Here is a 20418-nt window from a genome sequence, read left to right as displayed (position 1 = left end):
AGAATCAAATAATACATAAAACTTTAGTTCAACTTTTGCATTCATATCCTTTCATACCCTAAAAATATCATTAATGAACATTGAATACTATCCATAACTGAGGATCCTATATCTAATGTTGAATACTAAATTGTTTCAAAACATACAAAATATTCTTTGGGAATTAAGCATAGTAAAAGAGCGTAATATATTAAAAAATGAATTATTAAGAAATACATTCAAAAGCCCTTATATGATACCACCTGACATAGTGAGTGTATTTAAAATGCATTATATATCTGTGTACATTGTCTAACTATAAGTTTACTTAAAAAAGATTATCAGTGTTTCTGGGAGAGAAATTATTTTATCAGTAAATATATTTTAAAAATTTACTTATTTATCTTGTAAGCCAAAATTCACAGCACAGTTTCCATCTTTCTAGGTCCTAGAGAATGAGAGACAGGACTGAGTCCACCCTGCATTCTGCTGTGTGCTTGGAGCATGGCGTGACCTCCTTTCTCTATGCAGTTTTCTGTTGCTGTTGGATGAGTTTGTTAAAAATGTGATTTTGCAAGCCCGGAAGTCCTAACTACATTCTCCTTTTGGTCTAAAGCCTCCTCCTGCAACATGGTTCTTGCTAACAGAGCTTAGTGTGGTCAAGAGGCAGGAGCCAGCTGACTTTTGCTCCCGGTAAAAGCAGAAACCGGAAAAGATAAGAGTTCAGTGTGTATTTTCCATTTTTTTTAAATATTTAATTTTTATTTATTCTTCTCTTATACAATCCATCCCGACTGTAGCTTCGTGTCTTGGGAGAAATGTTCTGCATCTGAAAAGGACGTTAATTTCAGGGACAAGCCAACAGACACATTCATTGTTAATATTACCAAGTATTAGTGCTCTTCTTCAGTTTTACCTGATTCAAAATAAGGGACATGTATGTGCCAGGCCATTTTAAAGCTATTTTGCCTGACTGCGTTACACAATACCTGTTTATCTTCACCAAACAAGCAACACCCCCAGACCCATTATCACCACCACCACCACCACCAAAACAACTAAAGACCCCCAACAAACATCAAAGGGAACAAGGAATAGGAAAGAAAAAAGAAAGAAAAATCAAACTATATAAGACACGTGATTTTATCTGTTGTGTGTGTAAGTGTTCCAAAGGCCACAGGGAGGCAGAAATGATACCTTACTGAGCAGTTGTTCATGGTGATCGAAAAAATGTTGATGTGTTGATGTGGAAGATGTGCGCCAGCAGTAAATGTAGACATGGGCTCATGAGGCCCTTTAAAAGTGCCAGTGAATGGGGCTCTGTGGTTCAAAGCACACAACTGCGTGCAGAGAACCTGAGCTCAGTTCTCAGCACACACATCAGTTGGCTCACAACTTCCTGTAACTCTAGGAGTCCTGCTCTATTCCTGAGTTCTGGCTGCTTCACGTCTCCCCATTCATAGAAGTGAACACACACACACACACACACACACACACACACACTCACTCACTCCACCCACATTCTATATTAATATCACGTTTGTGTGCTCACTCAGCATCTTTAATGAGAACATCATTTAATCTTCAGGATGACCTTGAAATACACTATCTCCAACCCAAGAGACTGAGAAGTGAGTTTTTCCAGAGGTCGAGTGTGAGAGGAGTCACACTGACTAATCCCAAATTCCATGCCTGCTCTTAGCTCACGTGCTAGCAAATCTTAAATACTCTGGTGCACTGGACACTGAGTTCTATATAGATTCCCCTTAGAAGGAGAAAGTAAAGAATCACTAAGGCCCTTGCAGGACACTTACCATGACCAAGGAAAGGCGAAGCCATGTGGCTTGTCTTCAGTTGTAGTGCCTTTTAAACGTGTTTTTATTATAAGTGTGCAGACACCTGACTTCCTCCCTGGGACTTGGGAACATGTTTGTACACACAACACCAGGGTCTCTCTTTAGCTCTGAAAAGATTTATGTTAAATATTTCACAGGCTATTTATCACTTGGTAAGTCCCCCTTTATGGGCAAGCCATTAGCGGCATTTCTGTGAATGATGTAATCGGTTAAGCATGTCAGGGCCAACTTTGTATTTCTTTCTCTTGTACACATAAGCCAAGGAGGCCAGGGGCCAGGCCACTGCGGTCTGGGATCATCCTTAAGGGGCTTAGGGATTTGAGGAGAGGCATGGAAGATGTTTCCTTTAAGTTTTCACCTCTGCCCAGGGTAATTCAAACAGCACCATATGGCATCTATCTATCTATCTATCTATCTATCTATCTATCTATCTATCTATCTATCTACATCATCATCTATCTTTCTATTATCTATCATCTGTCTATGTATCTATCTATGTATGTCTATTATCATCATCATCTATCCTTCTATTATCTATCTTCTATCATCTATCTTTCTATTATCTATCAGCTATCTATATTCTATTTCTATTATCTATGTACCTATCTTCTATTTTCTATCTACCTACCTATTATGTATGTATCCTTAATCATGTATCTTTTTGTTTATTATTTAGTTCTCTGTCAACTTTCTGTCATCAATGTATTTATTTATGTATCTATATATGTACATATCTATCATCTGTCTATTATGTATACATGTATGTATGTATGAATGCATGTATGTATGTATGTATCTATCTATCATCTATGCATCTATGTATCTATTTACCTATGATCTATGTATCAATTCATCCATCTATCAATATCTCAGTCTCTCTGTCTTTCTGTCTGTATTCTGGTGTCTCTGTGTCCTTGTGTACATATGCATACACAAGCGATCGTGTGGGTACATGTGCCTATGGGGGTCAGAGGTCACCCTCAGGGGTGTTCTTCAGAAGCTATCTCCTGTGTTCAGTTGAGTCTCTCAATGAGACCTGAGGCTCACCAGTCTAGAATTAGGCTAGACTGACTGCTCAGTGAGCCCTAAGGAACTGCCTGTTTCTGCTCCCCAGTGCCTGGATTGCAAACAGTGGCCACCATGGTCTCTGATGGGCTTTGAACTTGGGTTCTCATGCTTCCAAGTTCTTTACCAACCGAGTTCTCTACCAAGACCCCATATTCTTAAACATAGGTCAGGTACTCCTAATCTGAAAATACAAAACATTCCAAATTTCAACCACTTTCGAATGCTGACATGATGTCCCAGTGGCAAATTTCCTGTTAGAAGACTTCATTTTGTGTTCAAAATCAATGACAATATACAAAAATAACTTCCAGTTATGTGATTAAGGTATATGAAATACAGATGCATTTCCTGTTTAGATTTGTTTCTATGTCCAAGATAGCTCATTATGTCAGTATAATATATTCCAAATGCCAAGAAAGTCCAAAATCTGAAAGTTTTCTGGTCCTAGGCATTTTGAATGTTGATCAATGTCATGGTACATAAAACTTGTCTTTTTTTTTTTTGTTGTTTTCAAGATTCCTTAGGGATAATTTCCCCTAATCATATATTTAACAGCAAAACTGAGGCTGTAAAGGAAGAATGCCCACTTGGCCTGCTGAAATCACTACCAACAAGCCTTACCCCCGAGAAGGTACTTTGAGATATAAAAACACATCTCTTAAAGATTAACATGCCACTGGCAGGCATGATTTTGTAATCTGTAATGCCAGCTAACATTTTTTAAGTACCTACTATGTGTTAGGTGTGGGGCCCAAGACTTGGGACAGTCATGAACTTCTTATCGTGACCTTATGGGAAGGTAGCGTTAAAATCCCCATTTTTATAGATGAGGAAACTTAGGTTCCCAAAAGTCAAAGAGCATCATAGTTCACATTTTAAAAAAATATTTATTTGTTTATTTTATGTATATGAGTACACTGTAGCTGTCTTCAGACACACCAGAAGAGGGCATCGGATCCCATTACAGATGGTTGTGAGCCACCATGTGGTTGCTGGGAATTGAACTCAGGACCTCTGGAAGAGCAGTCAGTGCTCTTAACCACTGAGCCATCTCTCCAGCCCCCATAGTTCACATTTGAAGCCAAGGAGAATTGAAGGGCTCTGGTGAGAATGCAAGGATCCTCATGGTCTTTGACAAGTGGCCAACACCTATTGATCAGGTGTCTGAATGGTATTACCTCTCTGTCACCGAGACAAAGAACATAATTTATATTGAGTTCATTCCTTGCTGTTTCCTGAAGATAGCACGTCATCATTCCACTTTCTAGTGAGAGAGCAGGAAGCTGCAAGGGTTTTGTCTCAGGCCATACAGGTGAAAGAGTTCACTTTGCCAAATGGAGTGGCTATGAAATACAACTTATGTATCTATATGGGTAGCATGGGTGAGCCTCCAGAGAGTGTGTCAGTTATTATTAATTATCCAAATAAAGAATATTTCTTGTTGTTTAAGTATCCACATCTCTCTGGTGGGTGAGCCAGGTACACATGTATGTGGACCATTGGCTTAAAAGTGACCTCTCTTCCTATTCTGGGCCAATATGATGTGTCCTTGCTCAAGACATCAAGTCTTATTTTTCAACTCTGAGATACTTAGCATTGGAGTGGCCAGGGATATTTGTATGAAGTTGATATTGAATGAGACACTCACAGGAAACCAAAGTCAGGGGTCAACTTACTCTTGTTTTGGGAGCAGTTTTCAGTTCTTGAATCCAAATAACTTCTTCTGTTAGTAGTGGCAAAGTAATCTAACATGCACATGCACATGCATGCATGCACACACACATGTACACACATACACATGCATGCAAACACACACGTACACACACATACACATGCATGCACGCACACACATGCACACACATGCATGTGTACATACATGTACACATAGGTACACACACATGCATGTGTACACACATGCACACACATGCATGCACACACATGTACACACATGTAAAAACACACACACACACACACACACACACGCAACTACCTTGACTCTAAAGACTCTTGCTTTGGTCAAAAGGGACCTACACCACTTTTGTTTTTATAAACATTGACATTTGTGCTATGTGATGACTTCTGGGCTATGTTTGTTGACATGACTGTCTAGTCTCAGTTGACTGTTGAAGTGGCCATTATCTTGAGTAAGAACTTATAAAAAGACAGGCTCAGGCAGATGAAGTATAGCCTGGGATTCTCTTTAAATGTGTATGCTTGGATGGGAGCGGTGGCTCAGCAGTTAAGAGCACTGACTGCTCTCTCAGAGGTCCTGAGACCACATGTTCAATTCCCAGCAGCCACATGGTGGGGCACAACACTCTGTAATGAGATCTGGTGTGTCTGAAGACAGTGACAATGTATACACATATATAAAAATAAATAAATCTAAAAAAAAATGTGTCTGCTTCTATTCTCTGCATTAGTAAGGGACTGAAAGCCTGAGGATGGAGGGCGTTGTTAAGGGAGATGAATTTCCTTCAGTTCAGTGTGTACTGTTCTGATTCTCTTTTATTGCTGTTTGGAAATGCTTGCTTTTTTGTCCTATCAAATCTAATGAAGAACATAGACAGGGTATGGTGGGGGCCTGAACACTGGCATGTGCACAGCTGATAATGTTTAGCCAGCTTGTTTGGTGTCCCCGTGGGAGAACTGCCTTGGGTGCACCGTGTCACTTGCCAAGGCCACCGTAAACTCAGCTGTGATAAAAATGTTCATGCTGCAGAAGAGAGCTTATGGCTGAGAAGTATCCCAGAGCATATACCACTTTCCTCCTAAGATAATGCTAGAAAGATGGAAGGAAGAGTGCTTTGCAAAAAGCATTTCCACGTTCTGATCATGGAAAACATGAAATGCATTTCCAACTGGGACGGAATGACATCTTCTGGATACTCATAACTGTACTGAGGTGACCGTCCTCATTAGTTGTCAGAAGCGGGTGTGGCCACATTGGCCAAGATGGCGCCCTGGCTCATTGCCAAGCCCCGTGATTCCTGCTTGTTTACCAAGAACCTGAACATGCACACTTGAATGATCATGTGCTGCCTTCCTGACACATAGAGTCATACAGCATGATATTGAGTCACTGGCCTATCAACGCGCACCCTGTCTGCGTGCATGGCTCGTGTACAGAGCGTGCTGAATGCTGATCATGAAGAGTGGTGAGAGACGAGTTCAGAGGATGGATGCAGATAAATTGGGCGATCCCCCAGAATAAAGCAGAAGCTGCAGAAGCTGCTTGAACCCTGCCTTGGTGTACGTGTCGTCTTTTCCCCACCTCTGCTGGCCAAAGTCTGGGGTCGCGGCAATTAGTCACTTCTAAGTGGCTCGTTTGACTTGAGTTTAGGGTCTCTGAATAAAACAGAAGATACTTATTATATTCCAATATTTTGTGTAGTATTCAGCATGTAGTGAAAATTGTTCACTGTTTATGCAAGATCCAAACCTAAGTAGTGTACTTTCTGCTTGCGTGGGCATCTGACAATTTTCAGATGGAAAGAGTGGGGAGAGAGAGAGAAGAAGAGTTGTATGGAAGGAAGGTAGAATTCTTTTATTTTTTTTTGAATTATCCAAATAATTTAGCAATAAACAGCAGATAAAATAGCTTGGTCAAGTAGCCATTCCCAATGTTCTTGGGACCTGTTGAGTGATAACTAACAACGGGGAGTAACTTTAGCTCCTAAGCACCCAGCCAGTCTACGAAATACTTTTTATTTGATCTTTCCCCCTTAAAGTCGTATTTCTCATTGCAGGACTTCTTGGGGTAACATGTGCATCCAAAATTATAAGTCACCTATTTATTCTGGGGGGGGGGGCAGTAGTCTGTGTTGAGCCGCTCACACATATTCCATGGGGAGGGAGGAGCTCTGTGGTTAAAATATCTACCATTGATCCATACTGTTTAGCTGAGCATGCTATGAACGTGTGAGCATCAGGGTAAATGGCATAAGAACCCTACCCAGCAAGGACCAGCTGTGTGACACATGCAGAAAGCACGGCTCCTTCTGATCCGGGAGACATGTGGGTCACTGCATTAATTAATCAAGGAGTAGCTGTCCTATGTTGTTCTACATCACAGAGACTTGCCAGATCTCCTTACATAGCAGATACTTCTGCGTGTGGCTACTTGCTTACAGAGGCCCGAGGTCAGCATCAGGGCTCTTCAGTTACTCTCGATCTACCTTATCTTTCCAGACAGCTCCAGCGAGCCTGGAGCTCACTGATGAGGTTACAGTGACCGAGCAGCACCAGCAAAGGTCCTCCTGTTCCCACCCTTCCCCAGCACTGGCCTGCTGCAGCGCCCAGCTCTGACATGATGCTGAGGACCTCAAATCACGCCTTCAGGCTTGCATGGTGACAACATTATCTATGGGGACATTTCCCAGCCTGCTTCTGCAAGGTTTGTTTTGAAAGTTCAAACTTAAATTCAGAAGTATTACTATACATCTTAAATATAATGAATACTAACACACATACACATAATGTATTCATGCATACATATATGCATGTATACATTCATACATACATAATACATACATACATGTATACAGTGTGATACCTGGGATCAATAACTCAAGATTAAGACTCAAGTCACTCTTGATAAAAATCTGACCAGGTTGTCACAAACAAAAACTCACAAATCCTAAAGAAAATGTCAGCAAACTAAACGTACAATCTATAAAGGAGTATATCCACAGCAAGGGGTTGGTCAGGAACTCAAAGCTGAGTTTAACATTCAGATGCCAATAGTATGGGCTAACCAGTGGCTAAAAGTGCTGGCCTGAGCAACCTGATGACACATGTGCAATTCTTGGAACTCAGCAGAAGGAAAATACAAGCTCTTAAAAGTGTCACCAAAATAGACATCATAACCCTCCACCACACACAAAAGGTAATCATAAATAAAGCTTAAAAACCCAATAATGCAGGTGCTTGCTCCAGCAAAATATATGTATGGAAGGCTTTGAGGGTAGTATGACCCCTGTTCAAAAACCCGTAAGGTAAAACCACTGCCTTGCCAGAAGAGAACCATGTGACTATCCCAGTGTATCACCACCAGCAGTTGATAGCATTCACCACCTATCCTTGATCCACATGATGGTTGAAAGCCAGAGGACAGCATATCAGACCTATGTTCTTCAGACTGGAAGGCTCCCGACAACACAGGCATAGCTGTTGCTCTCAGAATGGGTACTTGGCTGTTTGTTTGTTTTTCCTTTGAGTCAGGGTCTCACATATCCAAGACTACAATTGAACTCTCTATGTAGCCAAAGATGTCCTTAAACTCCCCATCCTCTTGGCTCCAGCTCCTGAGTGCTATACAGTTTGGTATGCTGCAGAGGGGTTGGGGGAGGAGGAGAGTTTTTCCAGAGATGTGGAAGAAGGCAAAGATCCATGTGATCTCTAACTGCCACCAGAGGAACAATGCCAGGTGGTGGTTGCCTAGAAAGGAACACTTGCTCTAGATCACCACAAAAGCTATGCCAGTGTGTGAGGACCCAGAGACCGACTAGATAAAATGGGACCCATGAACACATTACAGGTAGGTGGACTAAGGGGTATTGCTGAGACATGTGTCTCATCCTGAGTTCTAGATATTGAAACAATATTGCAACAAATGAAACAAAATTGCAACAAATAAAATGAGGAACTGCTCAGACCTAAAGGGTGTCTCATAGCACCTAGCAGGAGGATGTGTCACATCCAAGTGTTGATACTGTCCCTGCCACTTTGCAGCCATATGTACTTGGGAGAGATAGTTGTATCTGGCTTATCTTGATACCAGTCAAATAAATGTATTAAAATAGCTATTGCTATATATTTAAATATATGCTTCCATTAGCCATTCATTCATTAGCTATTATCATCTATACATCTATCTATCCATTAGTTATCTACCTATCCTTCTATTTGTCCATCTATTATCCTCTTGACCCATCCATCCATCCATCCATCCATCCATCCATCCATCCATCCATCCATCCATCCATCCATCCATCCATCCTTCTATCCATCCATCTTTCTATTTGTCTATCTGTATTAGTCAGAGTTCTCTAGAGTCACAGAACTTATGAGTAGTCTCTATATAGTAAGTGAATTTGTTATGATGACTTACAGTCTGTAGTCCAGTTCCCCAACAATGATCAGCTGTGAATGGAAGTCCAAGGATCCAGTAGTTGCTCAGTCCCACAAGGCAAGCAGGCAAGAAGAGTTTATCTTCCTTCTTCCAATGTCCCTATGTAGGTCTCCAACAGAAGGTGTGACCCAGATTAAAGGTGTGCACCTCCATGTCTGGATCTAGGGCTTGGTTTGTCTAAGTTGACCTTGAACTCAGAGATCTCCTTTCCTTAGTCTCCTGGGATTCATAGCCACTATGCCTCAAAATCTTCATGCCAAGATCCAGGTCAGAAACTTGCATCTTCCAGCCTCAAGATCTGGATCAAGATCTGAGCATTCCAATTCTGGATTGTAGTTCATTCCAGATATAGTCAAGTTGACAACCAGGAATAGCCATTATACCATCTATTATCCATTGACCGATCCATCCATCCATCCATCCATCCATCCATCCATCCATCCATCCATCCATCCATTTTATAAAATGGTAACAATTTTATCATTTTAAAAGCTCCTGCTTCCTTCAGCTTTGTATCCTATCCCAGACTCAAGTTCTCCATGTAATCGAGGTTGGCTTTGAACTCTGATCCTCCTACCTTCAGGGATTAGGAACAAATCAGTCTTAGAATCCAGCCCTGGCCCTATCCTCTGCCATCAAAATGCCGTGCCTCAGTTTGTACAGTTGTGTCATGGAGAGAAACTTCAGAGATTAAACAAGTCTCTATGCATAAAACATTTTACATATTCACCACACATATTCAGCACTCATAGGTGGATGTGTTAAAGCTCTAAAATATTGGCTATTGGATTCCAAAGTGCTGTGATAATAAACAGAGACTAGAAAAACCAATTTTTTCTTTTTCTGACGAGGGGGGCTGGGGAGGTGTGGAAAGTTTTGAAATTTCTTCTCTCACAGCACCTCGCAGGTGGCACGGTAAGATGCCTGCTAATTTTAGCAGGAAGAATCAGAAGGACAGGCATTCTTGGGAGGTTTAATCTTGGTAACACACCCCATCGTGGGATTTCATTACCACGTATAAAAGGATGCGATGGTGTTTCTTAGTGTCTGGGGTACCAAGGAAGACATTGCATTAAATGATGCTTTGGTAGACTCTGTAGAATGCAGCCGATGTGGCAACTCAAAATCCTTATTGATTGTGCTGGGACTATAATCAAAAGGTATGTTTACCTGAGTCACACCACAGGAGTCTGATGCCTAGAGTCAAGAGGTGGTTTTACCAGTTGTAAATCAGCTTTCTCACAGGGACAAAAATGAACAACTGAGTTTCCTCTCAAAAGTTGTCTCCATAGCCTCCACTTGAGAGATCTTGGACTATCTAGTTGGAATGAGTATTGATACTAGAAACACCCAGCGAAGCCTGGCATAGTGGTGCACGCCTTTAATCCCAGCAGTTGGGAACCAGAGGCAGATGGATCTCTGTGAATTTGAGGCCAGTCTGGTCTACATAGTGAGTTCTGGGACAGCCAGGGCTACATAGAGAAGCTGTCTCAAAAAAACCAAACAACAACAACAACAACACCTCAGAGAAAGGTTTTATTATATTCCTTTTAGATTATACCCAAAAATTTATTTCTATGAAACTACAGTTCAAGTCACCATTTGGGTTACAAGTGACTGGTACATTCTGTAGCATTTTCCCCCCTGTCACCCGATTTGATGCCAGCAGTGATTTATTCCTTGGCTGCCACTCCATTGGTTTCTACCCCTAATATCTGTTGTCCCACCAGGAAGATTCTCCATCACCATTCTGGCCCGGAAGGGTGGTGGTCATTGGCAAGCTCCTCCTGTATATATTGTTTCCTTAATTGTACAATGACTTGGGCTTGGGAGGTGGGTAGAGCCACCTCTACCAACTGTCCAGTCCCCAGGAGCAACTGTACTTTACCCAACTTCCCTTTGTCTTCCAATCTTCAAGCCACTCAAGGAAACAGGTACGAGTCTGTTGCTCTTCCATGGGGCCTGGGTGGGGCTTCTGGGGTGATCATGGTTGGCTCAGTAGAATTGATATGCAAATGACTCTCAGAACAGAGAGGACTCAACCTCACCAGAAACAGGTGAGAAAGTTTATGATCAAACAGCACACCAAGACAGTAACCCATTGGGGCTTTAAAAGAGGAGAGTCTGAGGAGGAAACCCCAGAGAATAACACTGAAAAGGTTATCCGTGGCTCTGTGTTCATCTGCATGGAAGGAGATGCCACCCTTAGGAGCTCTCCTCTACAAAAGCTAACAACGTGCTAGATACATCGCCAGGCACAGAGCAATGGCACCATTGGGTGTATTTTACACCTCCACATACGTTGCTCAACAGGCTGGTTGGTGTAGTAAAGTCACCGCAAAGGTGTAGTCACTATGGTCTCAGGGGACTCTCATTTAGACCTGGGTCCAGGGGAACCAGTTTGGGTAGTTTTCAGATTCTGTGGTCTTTACAAATTTGCCCAGGCTCTTGAATTCTGAAAGACAACACCTACTTGAGCCCAAACACATTGCCTTGTGGGAGAGAACACTTTCATACGCTATGAGTTCTAAGCAAGATGGCCCACTTTTCTATTCCTGTCTTCTTGTCATGTTACTAAATTCAGTGAACACATATGATGCTCTTAAAGGGACTTTCCACACTCCTGTTTTGACTGGACTGTTATGAAAATGATTAAATGAGCCATAAACAAGAAAATAACTGCAGATTACACCACTTCCATGAGGCTAGTGACCTGAACCAAACTATAAGGGACCTGCTTATCTGGTGATGTCCAATATGACCCTTTCCAACTGAAAAAAATATTGTGCCTGAGGATAGAGAAGCGATGGTTTCATGGCAGCCACTTGAAGTCACAAGTGTAAAACACAGTCAGCTTGTATACAGCAACTAGAGTGCCGACCATTCCCTGCTCTGTGACCCAGAAGAGGTTTCTATGTGTGTTCGGGCACATGTGCAGGAGCGTGTGGAGGAGGCATCGGACTCCCAAGCTGAACTTATAGGAGGATGTGAACTGCTTTACCATGCTCTTTATACAAAGCATGTTGTATCATATTTCAGATGCAATACCCACACTTCAGGAAGAATCAAGCTCTTCAATATTTCTTCTCTTATAAAAATATAAATGTGAGAGATCTAGAGGTCTAGAGAGATGCTTCTGCCATTAAGAGCACTGGCTGCTCTTGTGGGGACCCAAGTTCAGTTCTCAGCAACTACATCAGCCAGCCCCAAATCATCTTTAAGTCCAGCCTCGCAGAGTCAATTCCCTCTTCTGGCCTCTGAGGATGCGCACAGACAAATTGTAAAAAAGATCTTAAATAATAGACCTGGGCCTGTTTTGGTTATAATTTTGTTTCTATTTAAAGAAGTTTTCCTTCTAGAAGTATTTAAAGACTTCTTGTCTGGCCAATTTAGGGCAAGTATGATATCTTTTATAAAATGCTTTGGTTTCTGGGAGTGATGATTCATACCTAGACTCCAGCTCTTGGGTGTCTGTGGTAAGCAGGACTGTTGCTCAAGTCCAGTCTGGACTCCATAGGGATTTCCAGACCACTCTGGGTTATAGACTAAGACCTTGTGTCAAAGCAAAATAAAACAAAACAATAACAAAAACAAGGGAAAACAGTAACCCACAGCTCACTTGTTACAGTTTGACCCCTTCCCATAAATATCATAAACATCACACTGTCCACACAGGGATTTCATTTCTTTGACTCCTGAGAGTTAGAGCCACTAAAAGAGCCACCCGTTCCAAGGGGCTGGGCGGTGTCATTCTCAGCCTAGCACTAGCTCACCACAGACACTTACTAGCCAGGGTGTTATTGCTGCGAACGTTTCCTAGCACATACATAAAGTTCTGACTGTAACATGGATTGCAGCTAGGTACAAGGTGACTGAATGCTCCCAGGTAACTTGTCATACATGTAATCTCCAGCCACAAGATGCACAGACAATCTGTCTTGTGGAGACAGGACACAGCACTGGATTTGAGGGAAAGCTATGACAGGAACAATCTCAAATTCATTCAGGGCTGTGTGGAGAGATGGTTTCCATTGCCCTGCATTCTGTGTACAAACCCACCCGGCTCAGCCCACATCTGTCAAGACACAATTCAGTTCTGACTTCGTGCAACCCTTTTGCAGCCCACGTGTGGTTTCCTTCTTGCCCTTAAATTCATAGCAGGCAAAAGAATAAAGTCCGTTCAGCAAACAACTTAATCACAGCCAGAGAGATCCCAGAAGATAAATTCACAGGGATCATGGGAAGCTCTTGAGGTACCCTTGCAAAACAAAACAAAACAAACCAACCAACCAACCAAAAAAAGTGCCATCTTTTAAAAGTTGCGTCCTTTGCATAAAAATATCTCCGAGCTGAAACGAAATACTTAAAGAGCATTGTTAAGAAAGACCTCAGCATCTAAAAAGCGCACACTCAGGTTCTCGCCTTGTCTCTCTGGGATGCACCCTGTGCTGGCTTGCCACCACAACATCAACAGGAAGCCCTGTGCCCTACTGGAACAGGATGCTGTATGGAGCTGTGTCTCCCCTGAAGATTTCCATCCTTTACGTAAAAGGAACATTTTAAAATTAACATTGTCACGTACAATCTCCAAATCGAATAGCCATCCTCCGTATATCAAACTAGTCTGCTACCCTCTCTAAACTGTAAGCCACCTACCCTTATTTCTTTGTCCTATTCCTTACTAAATCCACCAATTCTTCCATATGTAGTCACCCCAGAGAGAGAACAAGCATGAATAGAGACTTGGCAATGCCTGGAATAGTTTTGATTTCTCCATAAAGGGCAGAAGCTTTGACTTCTTGCTTTCAATCATCTATATTCTGTACACGTATAAGCCCACAGGCACAGGGTCACCTGAACCAGTGGTTCTCAACCTTCGAATGCTGCGTGACCCTTTAATACAGTGCCTCATTTTGTGGTAAACTCCAACCATGAAATTATTTTCATTGCTACTTTGTAATTGTAATTTTGCTGCGGAATGTACCATAAATATCTGGGCTTTCTGATGGTCCTAGGCAACCCCAGTGAGAGGGTGGAGACCTACAGGTTGAGAAGCACCGGCCTAGGGTATGTATGTACAGGTCATATCTAGAAATACAAAATGTAAACCTCATATAATTCCATTCCAAATGTTATGAAATGAACTCATTATTTTGTTTTCCCAGATTTAGTGGGTTTTCTAGATAGACACAACGGGATAGAAATGATCACATCACTGACAACTTGAAGAAAGCACATGCGGGAGCTAAGCAGTGGACAGACTGGCGCCAAAGAGTTAGATCCTGGCCTGTGTTTTGGGCCACTGCTGCCCTCTAGGGGACATGTGAGAAATGAGTCAAGTTTCTAGAAAAAAAAAAAAATCAAGACTGGAAAATCATTCTATCAGGTCAGCTTTTTATGACAACTAAAAACTCATCAAAACAGGCTCGTGGATTATCTATCCGAATGACACAGAGAACCATCCCTCCAGATGCGTGCTTTCCCGGGGCCATCTGACTGAGACTCACTCGTTGAGAGAAATGCCTTTTTTTTTTTTTTTTTTTTTTGCCAAGCCTGGTTCTCCGCAGTATTTCGAGCCTGTTATTTCTTGTCCTGTCAGGGAGCAGCTGCGGACTATGACTAATGTGTTAGTCACTGTTTATACTTTCAGCTCTTAGCTTCCAGGGCCCCAGAAACCAGAAACTCCGGCTCCTTCCCTCTTTATGAAGTCAGTTCGTTCAGAGGAAAATATGCAAACATTTCACCAGTTGCCAAACTGATACTTATTTCTGGGCAAGGAGCGTCACTAATTTCACGCACAGGGAAAACATTAACTCATGAATTTTTTTTTTTACACAGTGTATGCAATTTCAACCTTTTTTTTTTTTTTTTTNTAAAACACTTGGAAAACTAGAGATACTATCTGCTTCTTTCCTCCCAAATCTTTTATTATATTAAAAATTTTTATATGTGTGAGTATTTTGTCTTTATATATATCTGCACAGAACTTCTATGCCTGGTGCCCCAGAGGACAGAAGAGGGTGCACTGGATCCCCTGGAGTCAGATGTTTGTGACCCACCATGTGGGTGCTGGAAACAGAAACCACGGGGTTTTCTGAGGGATCAACAGGTGCTCTTCAGGCTAAGCTGCCTCTCCAGCCCCTCCCCCCACAAATCTTAGTGGAGCTTTTAAATGACTCACAGAACACAAACTTCCCTGTTTGGGGGATAACTTCATGACTTCAGATAAAGCAGACTTCTTTCAGTCCATCTTATTGCCCATCCACTGAGCATTTGTTGAGCTTGCTGTTGCTCAGCAGACACCATGTCAAGGGCTCCAGGCAGGTAGGAGAATCGGAGCTTACAGGAGAAAGAAGGTGCCATTTAGGAAGACTGAATCTGTGGTCTTTAAGTGATAAACAGATTCAACAGAAGCCACCCTTTTTTCGAACCTTTGTGTTTTTCTAGGCTAGCAGCACTCAGCACGATGCTCTTTTGTATCGGCAGTGTGGAGTCCAGTTAGTGGTGGGTAAAGGCAGTCAAGCACCATGCTGCACAGTACCGAGTGGGTGTGGTGGTTTGAATATGTTTGGCCCTTGGGAAGTGGCACTATGAGGAGGCGTGGCCTTGCTGGAGGAAGTGCATCACTGTGTAGGCGGGCTTTGAGGTCTCCTAGCGCTCAAGCTCCACCCAGTGTAGAAGAGACCCTCCTCCTGGCTGCCTACAAAAGAAGCCAGGGCTGCCTTCCGATCAGATGGAGATGTAGAACTCTCAGCTACCCCAGCACCATGTCTACCTGGATGCTGCCATGCTTCCACCGTGATGATAATGGACTGAACCTCTGAAACCATAAGCCAGCCATAATTAAATATTTGCCTTTGTGAGAGCTTCTTTGATCATGATGTCTCTTTACAGCAATAAAACCCAAGCTAAGACCGTCGGGAAGCCGTGAGATTCAAGTGTGTTCACATGCATGTGTGCTGATGGAGGCCCGGGATTATTATGGGGTATCTTCCACTATGTTTCTCCACCTTATTTTTTGAGACAGGGTTTCTCACTGCACTTGAAGTTTGGTGCTCTAGGCTGTTTCTGGTCATGAAGCCCTAGGTTCTATCTGTCCCCGTCTCTTCAGCTCTAGGAAAAAAAGGCACCGTAGCCACGCCTGGATTTCATAAAGCGACGGGGAGCTGAACTCAATAAGCATTTTATTGAGCCATCTCCTTAGTCGTAGATGCATTTTGACCTACGTCATTTTCAACTTAAGCCAAGGGCATCACATTTTATTCCTGTACAACATTTCGTGGGATCCAGTTAAGTATTGTCGAAACAATTTGTTTTACATCTATAGTCTACTAGGCTTCAAGAATTCTGAGAATAAATACGGGTCGAAACAATTTGTTTTACATCTATAATCTACTAGGCTTCAAGAATTCTGAGAATAAATACAATTGTGAGACTGGAGAGATGGCTCAGCGGTTAAGAGCACTGACTTCTCTTCCTGAGGTCCTAAGTTCAATTCCCAGCAACCTTATGGTGGCTCACAACCATCTGTAATGGGATCTAATGCTCTCTTCTGGTGTGTCTGAAGATAGCTACAATGTTCTCATGTAAAATAAATAAATAAATAAATAAATAAATATTTTTAAAAAAAGAAATACAATTGCTTTTTCTTTGTACTGCTAGGACCCAGAATGATTTATTCTTTGCTATCTATTAATAGCCCTTTAGGTGGGTATTATTATCCCAGCTTTATAGATGATGAACAGCATGACTATCTTAGGGAGGGTTATTACTACTGTGGTAAAACACTTTGGGAGGAAAGGGTTCATTTGGCTTCCACATCACAATTCATTATCATAGGCAGTCAGGAAAGAAACTCAGACAGGACAGGAACCTGGAGGCAGGAGCTGATGCAGAAGCCATGGAGGGGTGCTGCTTTCTGGCTTGCTCCCCATGGCTTGATCAACCTGCTTTCCTATAGGACCCAGGCCCAGGGATGGCCCCACCCACAATGGCCTAAGCCTTTCCCTAGTTTTTGCTAATCAAGAAAACAGCCGTACATGCCTGCCTACAACCCAATCTGTGGAGGGAGGTATTTTTGCAACTGAGGCTCTCTCCTCTCTGATGACTTTAGTTTGTGACAAGTTGAAATAAAACTAGCCCAAACAACTGGCCCCTTGTCAGTTTGACACATATAAGCACATTGCCTTACAGTTAGAACCTTTCCTTTCTCATTTATCCCCAAGGTGGTATGGTAATGTTGACATCACATAAATAACTTTAAAGGTCCCACAGATTTTTACAAATTAAAACATATTAGAGCTCCAGCCTCTTTAAAATATCCAATCTCTCTAAAAATTCCAGTTTCTTTTAAAGTCTCAGCTGTGGATTCCCGTAAAAATCAAAATTAAATACTGCATTAGTCAGGGTTCTCTAGAGTCACAGAACTCATAGAATGTCTCCATCTATTAAGAGAATTTATTGGAATGACTTACAGTCTGCAGTCCAATTAACCCAACAATGGGCAGCTGTGAGTGGGAAGTCCAAGGATCTCGGAGCTGCTAAGGCTGTGAGGCTGGGGGTTTTAGCTGGCCTTCTGTCTAAGCTGGAATCCTGAAGAAGTAGGTTCCAACAGAGGTGCTGGCAAGTAAGTACAAGCAGGCAAGGAAGACTGACTTTCTTCTTCTGGTGTCCTCGTGTCCTTCTTCTAGGAGAAGGCTAACCTGAGGTGGCTCAGATTAAAGGTGTGTATGCCTGAATTTGGAACTTGCTTTGTCCCAGGCTGGCCTTGAACTCAGAGATCTGCTTGCTTCAGTCTTCTGGGATTAAAGGCGTGTACCCCCTTGCTTGGGCCTAAGCTTTTCATGGCCATTAATGCCTCAAGATCTGGATCAAAAGCGTGTGTCGTCCCATGTCAAGATCTGGGTCAGGAGCCTGTGTCTTCCAGCCTCAAGATCTGGGTCACAGGTGTGCCCTCCATTTCTGAGCTGTAGTTCATTTCCGATGTAGTCACATTGACAACCAGGAATAACCATCACAGATACCTTCTTACTTCTAGAGGGAAGGGTGAGGGTATAGTAACAATATGAGCAAAACAAAAACGAACGCCAACAGTACAAATAACTCAACAGCCAATGTCAGGAATCCACTCTTGATCTTCTGAGCGCCTCCGAGGGGCTTGGGTCACCCCTCCAGCTTCACACTCTGTGATATGCACATGGCTTTCTTCTGGGGTCCAGATGACTCTAATTCACTGCTGTTGCTCTTCTTGGTGGTCAGCCCATGGTCCTGGCATCTCTAAAATGCTGGGGTCCTCTGCTGTAACTGAGTTACATGTTCACCAATAGCCTTTCCCTAGGCTCTCTTCATGGTGCCAAGCCTCAAATCCTCTGCATGATCCCTTTAACCCTGGCCCATCAACTGCCAGTGGGGTTGCACCCTCACCAATGGCCTCTCCTGACCTCTCACAGTCAAGCCTCAGCTGCTTTCTATGATCCCTTCAGACCTTCAAAGCCTGTACCACCTGAGTGACTATTATACTACCAAGTTTGGATTTATAACCTTGGCCATCTCTGGAATACAGCTTCTGTGCGCTAACTCTAAGGAAACACTTCTCAGAAGATTTCAACTCAATAGTACTGGTCTCTTCTTAACCATAACTGATTCTTCAGCCCCAGTGGGCCAGGGTCCCTTGTTCCAGCAAAACAAAGGTTTACTTTAGTGGTTCTGGTATCTTGTTAATCACAGCCGACTCTTCAACTCCCAGCTCACCAGGACTATAGACTCTACACACAGAAGATCCGGTAGTGTTTTCGCTTCCCTCTGAAACAGCGCAAAGTCAGGGTTTTCAACATCCTTATCCTCCCCAGAGCAACCTGTTCAGGTATGACACAGCAATACCTGGTACCACCTTGTCTTAGTTATGGTGGCTATCGCTGTGATTAAAGCAACACAGAAACTTGGGGAGAAAAGGGCTTAGTCAATTTTTACTTACACATTGATCGCTGAAGGAAGTCAGGACAGGAATTTAAACAGGGCAGGATCCTGGAGGGAAGAACTGAGGCACAGGCCACGGAGGAGTGCTGCTTACTAGCCTGCTCTTCGTAACTTGCTCAGTTGGCTTTTTTATACATCCCAGGACCACCAGCCTATGTAGGGTGGCAACAACCACAAAGAGCTGGACCCTTCCCCATCAATCGCTAATTAAGAAAATGCCTTACAGGCTCGCCTACAGCCCCATCTTACGGAAGACTTTTTCTCTGTTGAGGCTTCTCTCTGATGACTCTAGTTTGTATCAAGTTGACATAAAACGAGTCAGTCTGACGACCCAGCAGTGGCTTTCCATTTTTATTTATTTTATAAGTACATTAGTATTTGCCTGTATGTATTTCTATACGTCACATGCTTGCCTAGTGATGAGAGAAGCCAGAGAGGGCGTCTGATCCTGTGAAACTGAGTTACAGATGGTTGTGAGCCTCCATGTTGGTGCTGGGAACTAAACCTGGGCTCTCTGGAAGAGCAATGAGTACTCTTAACCATTATTCATTGTTAAGATACTCTGAGCCTTTATTGCTTCACTCCTTGATGGTTCATCATGCATTTTATAAGCCAGAGTGTGGCAGACTGCAAAACAAGAGCGTTTATATCGTAATTATATTCATTTCAGTTTATGTTCCTGGCATAACGCCTGACACACATTAGATGGTCAACAAATACATGTAAAAAGATTAACTCCTTTTAGATGGAATACTCTTTGCTTTCATTTTAGTATTTCAACTGCTTTTGTTGTGCCCTGAGTTCATGGGAAACCCAGATGAGCCCAAGAATTGCAAAGTCCGCTGCAACTCGCAAGAGAGTCTTTTATTTACAAGTTCGAGCTCCGTTCGCCCACCTAGCATTCACTGTGTGAATGCTGGCAAGCGACCCTGAGTCCAGAAAACATTGGGTTTATATACAGTATAGGAATAGTGGGAATATTTACAGAAAAGGGGAGTAGAGGGGTGGAATAGTACTGAAGCAGGAGGGGGTTAATGGGTGTCTGTTCAGGGACTATTTTATGGCCAATCGTGACTGACTATGACCTGACCTCTGTTTACCTTCTACTTTTTCCATGATCTCCCTTGAGCTTGTTATTTCTCTAAGGACTCCAGGACAGGCACCTGGAGAGTTATCAGGAGGAGTGTTGGGTGTTGTTTTTTGGTGACACAGAGGTAGGGAGAATGTCTAGTGCTAGGGGAGTTCAAGGGAACCCTGGGCTGCTGCAGGAGGGCGAAGCACAGAAACCAGCTGTCTGCAGATGGTGCTTGCCATGGGGGGTGGGGAGAGGATGGGAGCCTCTGGTGGGGAACAACACTGAACTCTCTCTCTCTCTCTCTCTCTCTCTCTCTCTCTCTCTCTCTCTCT

General features: G+C 42.8%; 1 protein-coding gene across 4 annotated transcripts in view; it reads right to left on the bottom strand.

The window, feature by feature from the left end:
* The window catches only part of Rhobtb1 (Rho related BTB domain containing 1), a 132584-nt gene that overhangs the window by 81144 nt on the left and 31022 nt on the right, over window positions 1-20418 (bottom strand). Inside the window, exon 1 of one of the 4 annotated variants that reach the window (XM_029542625.1) lies at window positions 9016-9029. The exons of the other annotated variants lie outside the window; for them this stretch is intronic. The gene's annotated coding sequence lies outside the window, so the exon portion shown is untranslated. Of the gene's footprint in view, window positions 1-9015; window positions 9030-20418 lie in introns of those variants that run through there. 4 annotated transcript variants of the gene reach the window in all.

Source organism: Mus pahari, chromosome 9 (assembly GCF_900095145.1).
Source record: "Mus pahari chromosome 9, PAHARI_EIJ_v1.1, whole genome shotgun sequence".
Taxonomy (NCBI): Eukaryota; Metazoa; Chordata; class Mammalia; order Rodentia; family Muridae; genus Mus; species Mus pahari.
This window is presented reverse-complemented; position numbering and strand designations above follow the sequence as displayed.